The 6,769-nt window shown below is 37.1% G+C and overlaps 1 long non-coding RNA gene across 1 annotated transcript in view; it reads right to left on the bottom strand.

The window, feature by feature from the left end:
* The window catches only part of LOC117276299 (uncharacterized), a 1,119-nt gene extending 955 nt beyond the window's left edge, over nt 1–164 (bottom strand). The window contains exon 1 of the long non-coding RNA XR_011411308.1: nt 48–164. This is a non-coding gene — a long non-coding RNA (uncharacterized lncRNA). The remainder of the gene's footprint in view (nt 1–47) is intronic.
* Between the last annotated feature and the right edge of the window lie 6,605 nt (nt 165–6,769).

The following is a 6,769-nucleotide window of genomic DNA, read 5'->3' as shown; positions in this document are numbered from 1 at the left end:
CCTTATAAAGCTTATCTACATATCATGCAATATCAATATCTTATTACCCTCTTCGCTATGCTATGTGGGTCTGTGGCCTGTCCCCTCCGAGCTCGAACCCTAGGGCGAATTGCTGGTGGGTGCGGTATAGTTACTGTTGTGCTTGTTATTGGTTGGCCTTGCAAAGGTTGAAAGAAACCAAGAGAAATTATTAGCTCAACAAATGCAGTAAAGGTCAACACCCCTGATGTTTTATACTTCAATATCACACAAAAGGGGTGATTTTGCGTTCACTGAATTATCGAAGGACCTGGTTCTTCCATGCGTTCCTTATACTACGGTTGCAAAATAAATAACGTAGAAAGTAAAGAACACAAGGATTTTTACGTGGAAAACACCCGGCTCAAAAGGTGAAAAAACCACGATCTACTACTAGTGGAACTTTCTCCAAACACTTCACTACAACTCTAAGTCAACAACAAAGTTTACAAACTCTTGCAAACCTAAGGATTACCTCTAACCTTGTAGCAACCAGTCACATGTTGTTGCGACTGCTTCGAGTTAACTCTTACTTGAACAATTCAACTAGAGTTTACAACCTCTTGCAAACCTAAGGATTAACTCTAACCCTTATAGCAACACGCCACAGGCTGTTGCAACTACTTCAAATTAACTCTAACTTGAAAGATACAATTCAGGTACCTAGTACAATTTGCTTCTTAGAAAGCTGAAAGGTACAACTCAAAATGCCTACTACACTTTGAACTAGAAATAAAGAAAGACACATAAAACTCTTTATGGAGCTGGTTCTTCAACCTGGTTCATGTAGCTTCAGGATCTCACTCTTAAATCTCACAGGAACTACTCACAAAATGCCTTACTATTTTGCTCTCAATTCGTGCTTAACTTCAGTATGTGTGCATCACCTGCATAAGAGAACACAACTGATATATATAGAATTAGTAAATAAAGATTAACTAGAAGTCTAATGCTTTACTCTTACTTGGTGGAAGAGTTCTAGTTATCTTCAACTTCTAACTCTTTCCTTATCTTATATAGAGCTCTTTTCAAGTAACGAGTCATGCTCCTTATCAAATATGCAACCTTTTCGTTAAGGGATTATCAGAAATAACTACTTATACTTATCCCTTTTTACGTGCATGCTTTTTGCTTGATTCTGCCCGTCACCTATGTACAATGTCCATAGACCTGGTTCATGCATGTGTTCCTTTGTCAATCATCAAAACAAACTTACTTACACCAACAAATTCCCCTTTTGATCATGACAAACTTCGTACTTTTCATAAGCATAAAACCCATTTCAACTCAGCTCAACATCAACACACTATTAGAACATTTTCCATTTTAAAGACACAAATCATCAAGGACCAGGTACATTAGGTTATAAACATCACAGTCCAAAGACAAAGCACACCTTATCTTCCCCCTTTTGGCATCATCGAAAAGTTGCATAATTAAGTTAAGTAACCAGATTTTAGCAGATATCACTCATGGCCCGGGGCTACTTTAAATGCAATCATGGATTCAATTTTCTCTTTATCAATCTAAGGATATTAACCATCTATGAAATATCAATAAACAATTAGAGCAAAATCAGTGAATTTCATTGATTGATAAGATCCTACCACAAAGCATAAGAAGAAATAAAAACATAGAACTATGAACAAAATACAAATAAATCTCAGTCGGGTCACTGGTTACAACTAGGCTTAGGAAGGGTTAAAAACTGGGAAGGACCAGGTTTTTGGTTCTTGGCTTGCAGCAGTTTCAACATATCTTGCATAATACTATCATTATTCTCCTTTTACTTGAAATCTCACACTTGAGAGAGTCTTTCATATCCTCTACTTCAGCCAATCCTTTCTTCAGCCTTTCAATCTCAGCATCCTTAGCCATTTTCTTCCATTATTTGAGCCCCCTTGCTCCTTTTAGCAGACCTAGTTCTTTTAGACACAATTGAGCCCTCAGCCTCAGTCTCTGTTTCTCGAGAATTCATTTGAGAAGTCTTTCTCTTTTTGGAACTAGGTGTGGGTACTTCCACATCCTCATATTCATCTTCAATAACCAGGTTCATCTCCTTAATTTGGACTACTCCACTTGGCTTACCAGCCTTTTTTTGCAAGCGACTTTCTTGGCTTTCTCAGCTAAGGCCTTTTTTACATTGGCCTCACTCTGCTTCTTCTGTCTCCTTGTAGTTCTTCCTCTTGTGTGAGGAGTTGCTACAGGGATAGAAGGAGCACTCTTTCTCTTAGTGCCACCCATGACCTTTCCTGCAGTCTTTCCAACTTTGTTCTTCTTTTGATTGTAACTATCTCACACCTTTTGCAGCAGATCTGGACTCTTGTCTATTTTAGCAAGAGAAGGAACTGGTTCATGAAACCATTTCCTTAACCTAACCAGCCTATCTGCTACACTTCTATCACCAAAACCATCACCTATCTCCTGTGATTCTATCCCCATATTTTCATTCATAGTCTCCTCATTATCACTAATCTCTTCACTTAATACAATAATTGCTCCATCTTCTTTAGTCAAACCAACAAGAGTGGGTGAAGGAGATCCAACCATTCTTTATTCTTCCTTTCCCCTCACATATACTTCAACATCCTCACTCTTTTTTTTTCTTTTTTATTTTTACCACCAATTATTTCAGACCCACTAGCTTCTACCCCAGCAATCGTATCAACCAATACAAACCTCTTTTCAAGATTCTCAGCAATTTTAGAAGCAAGATCAGAAATTTTTAACCCAGAAGTTAACTGCTCAGTTTCAGATGAAACTGGTTCTTCCCCCTCAATCGCAGACTTGAAAGACTCATCAAATTTTTAGGGTTCTTCTGCTTGACTGGCTTGTAGCATCTCACTCAATTTCTTAGCTTGTTCTCTACTGGCTACTGTGTTGCATACAATCATTTTTATATGCTTTTTCTTGGGGGTTTGGGTGGTTGAAAGTGTGGGTGAAGGTTCTTTGGGTGGTGAGGAAGGGTTTTCTGAGTTTTTGAGATTCTCATGGGTGTTTTTCATTTGATCAGTTCAGAAACTTGAGAAAAATAGAGAGAGTTTTGAGGTTTTGGAGATTTTGATCTTTCGAAAAAATTGAGTTAAGAGGGTAAGGTGAGATCAATTTAAAGAGGAAAAGGTTAAGTGTATAACGATACCTTTTTGAAGTCTAGAAGTCTAATCACATTGGAAGTTTCAGTTTGAAAAGACGTTCGACTCTTGCCCAAATATTTCGGCAATTATGGCGTGTGGGACTCTTGATGAAACTTGATTGTTTGTAACTAATTGGTTCAAAAGTAGTTTGGTATAAAGTGGGATTCTTTTCAATTCATGATCCATATGCAGTTATTTCAAATTATGCAGAGTGTAGAATACGTACCTTATAATCTCGATGAACCAGGTTCTTCACTGAAAGTTCTCTTGTGTAAGACTGATTTTTTCTAAGAAAATAAGAATAATATCATTAGACATCAGTGAGACATTTCAGCATATAGCACAAGATTATAGTAATAAAAGCATGAGACTGAGCAATATCTAATCTAATTATTCACAAAATTCACAAATTGTGTAACCATTCATTGAGTTAGAATTGATTTCTTTTAGGTGATCCTAATCATCCCTAATTCTAACATGTTCCTTTCAAAGTGATCCCTATTCAAAGCTTTTGTGAAGATGTCAGCAATTTCCTTATCAGTAGCACAAAATTCTACAGTGATCAACACCTCTCAAAATTATCCTTTTGAAAATGATGCCCAACATCTATGTACTTAGTTCTTTTATGATGGACTGGGCTCTGGTCATACTAATTGCACTGGTATTATCACAAAATATGGGGATACAACCAACATCAATTTCAAAGTTCATTAATTGTCGTTTGATCCACAACAATTGAGCACAACATGAAGCAGCATAAACATACTCACCTTCAGCAATAAATATGGCCACAAAATTTTGCTTTTTGGTGGCCCAAGACACAAGACATGAGCCAAGAAAGTGTGCCATACCTGAGGTGCTCTTTCTATCCACAAGAAAACTTACATAATCAGTATCAACATATCCCACTAGATTGAAATTACAACCTTCTGGATACCATAGACACATGTCAGTGGTGCCTTTTAGGTATCTCAAAATCTTCTTGACAACAGTCAAATGAGACTCCTTTGGATTCGCTTGAAATTTTGCACAAAGGCCTATACTGAAAATAATGTCAGGTCTGCTAGCAGTGAGATATAACAATTAGCCAATCATTCCCCTATACAACTTCTGATCAACAGATGAACCAAGTTCATCTATATCCAACTTTATAGCTGTTGTAATATGAGTGTCAATTTCTTTGGAATCTTCCATTTTAAACCTTTTAAGCAACTCTTTTATATACTTTTGCTGATGGACCATAGTTCCATTTGAATTTTATTTAATTTGTAAGCCTAAAAAGAAATTAAGCTTACTCATCATGCTCATTTCAAATTTACTTCCCATTAGTTTAGAAAATTCTTTACTTAACTTATCAGTAGTTGCTCCAAAGATTATACCATCAACATATATCTGAACTACCAAGAGATCTTTATCTTTTTCCTTCATGAACAAAGTATTGTCAATTTTACCTCTCTTGTAGTCATGCTCAAGCAAACAATTTTGATAGTCTTTCATACCATGCTCTTGGAGCCTGCTTGAGCCCATATAGTGCCTTGTCAAGCTTGTACACATAATCAGGACATTCCTTGCTTTCAAAGCCCGGAGGTTGCTTGACAAACACTTCTTCTTTTAGATAGCCATTGAGGACGGCACCCTTGATATCCATCTGGTGAAGAGTGAATTCCATGTAAGCAGCAAAAGCTATGAGGAGTCTTATTGCTTCCAACCTTGCAACTGGAGCAAAGGTTTCATCATAGTCTATGCCCTCCTCTTGGGTATATTTTTGAACCACCAATCTTGCCTTATTCCTTGTAACTATTCCATCTTCATCAAGTTTGTTTCTGAAGACCCATTTTGTGCCAATTACTGATTTGTATTTGGGTCTTGGTACCAAATGCCAAACTTGACTCTTTTCAAATTAGTTGAGTTCATCTTGCATTGCATTTATCCAGTCTGCATCCTGCAAAGCCCCAACAATATTTTTAGGTTCAATAAGAGATAAGAAAGCATCAAAAGTACAAAGATTCTTTAATGAGATCTGGTTTTGATTCCAGAGGTTGGATTAGTAATTATGTTCTCAATGGAATGAGAACTCTGATACTTGTAAGATTTCACAACCAGCTGGTTTCCCCTTGATGTTCCTTCAATGTTGTGTTGCTGGTGAATAGGTTCATGGACAGGTTCCTTTGAGGTTTGAGGATGATTTTCTCTTTGTTCTATTCCCCCTGTCATGTTGCCCAGGGTAGAAGGACCTGTTTCATCTCCTGTTTCTTTCTCTAGTGCAGCTTCAGTCTGGGCTATGGTTTCATTTGAGTTTTTTACTAGCCCAATTGCTTCATCATCATATTCCTGTCTCTCAGAAAGAATGTTAATTTCATCAAAAACCACATGAACACTTTCTTCTACATACATAGTTCTTTTGTTATAGACCTTATAAGGTTTACTATGGGAAGAATATCCTAAGAATACTCCCTCATCACTTCTGGGATCAAACTTACCTAGGGAGTCTTTACCATTATTTTGTACAAACTTGCATCCAAATGCCCTAATGTGGGATATATTTGGTTTTCTCCCTTTAAGTAACTCATAGGGAGTCTTCTCAATAAGATGTCTAGTCATGCACCTATTTATGATGTAGCATGCAGTGTTCACAGCTTCTACCTAGAAGCTATGGGTAAATTTACTTACAAGTAGCATAGTCCTAGACATTTCCTCCAATGTCCTATTCTTTCTTTCAACTACTCCATTCTGTTGTGGAGTTCTAGGAGCAGAAAAATTATGATATATGCCATGTTCATCACGATATTCATCAAAATTAGCATTCTCAAATTTAGTATCATGATCAGACCCTATTGATGCAAGCTGATTACCTAGTTGTTTTTAAGTTTTTCTAACAAATGAAGTTAACATGTCAAATGCTTCATCTTTAGATGTTAAAAATAGTGTCTAAGTAAACCTAGATCAATCATCAACAAGTACCATAACGTATCTCTTACCATCTCTTCTCATTGTCCTCATTGGTCCATACAGATCCATATGGACCAGTTCTATAGACCTGGTAGTACTCACCATTTTATTACTTTTGAAAGAAGATCTTACCTGCTTCCCCCTTCCACAAGCCTCACAAACTATATCTTCATTGGACTTAATGTTAGGTAGTCCGATCATCAAGTCCTTGGAGACTAGTTTGTTGAGTTGACTTAGACTAGCATGTCCAAGTCTCTTATGCCAAAGGAGGGGATCACTGTCCATGATACTCTAGCAAGTGAGTTCATTATCTGAGAGTGTGGACAGATCCACCATATATGTCTTTCACTCTTCTTCCCTACAAGACTTTCTTTTCATTTCCAAAGGAGACATTACTTCCTTTAAAGGCCACAAGTGAAAGGAACCTTTTATTATTTCTTGTCATGCGTTTTGAGCAACCTCTTTCCATATATAATTTTTTGGCTTCTCTCTCTCACTTGGACCTGCAAGAAAAAATCAGAGGCTAGTCTTAGGAACCCAAACTAGTTTGGGTCCCTTTCTATGGGCAAATGGATAAATCAAATTTTTCTTTGCCCAACTTGACAGCCTATACTTCCCTGGAAAAAACATTTTGTTCCTTAGACTTGCCTTTACTTTTGCAACACATA

This window comes from Nicotiana tomentosiformis, chromosome 9 (genome assembly GCF_000390325.3).
Source record: "Nicotiana tomentosiformis chromosome 9, ASM39032v3, whole genome shotgun sequence".
NCBI lineage: Eukaryota > Viridiplantae > Streptophyta > Magnoliopsida > Solanales > Solanaceae > Nicotiana > Nicotiana tomentosiformis.
The sequence above is the reverse complement of the archived record's forward strand: the minus strand, read 5'-3'. Positions and strand labels throughout refer to the sequence as shown.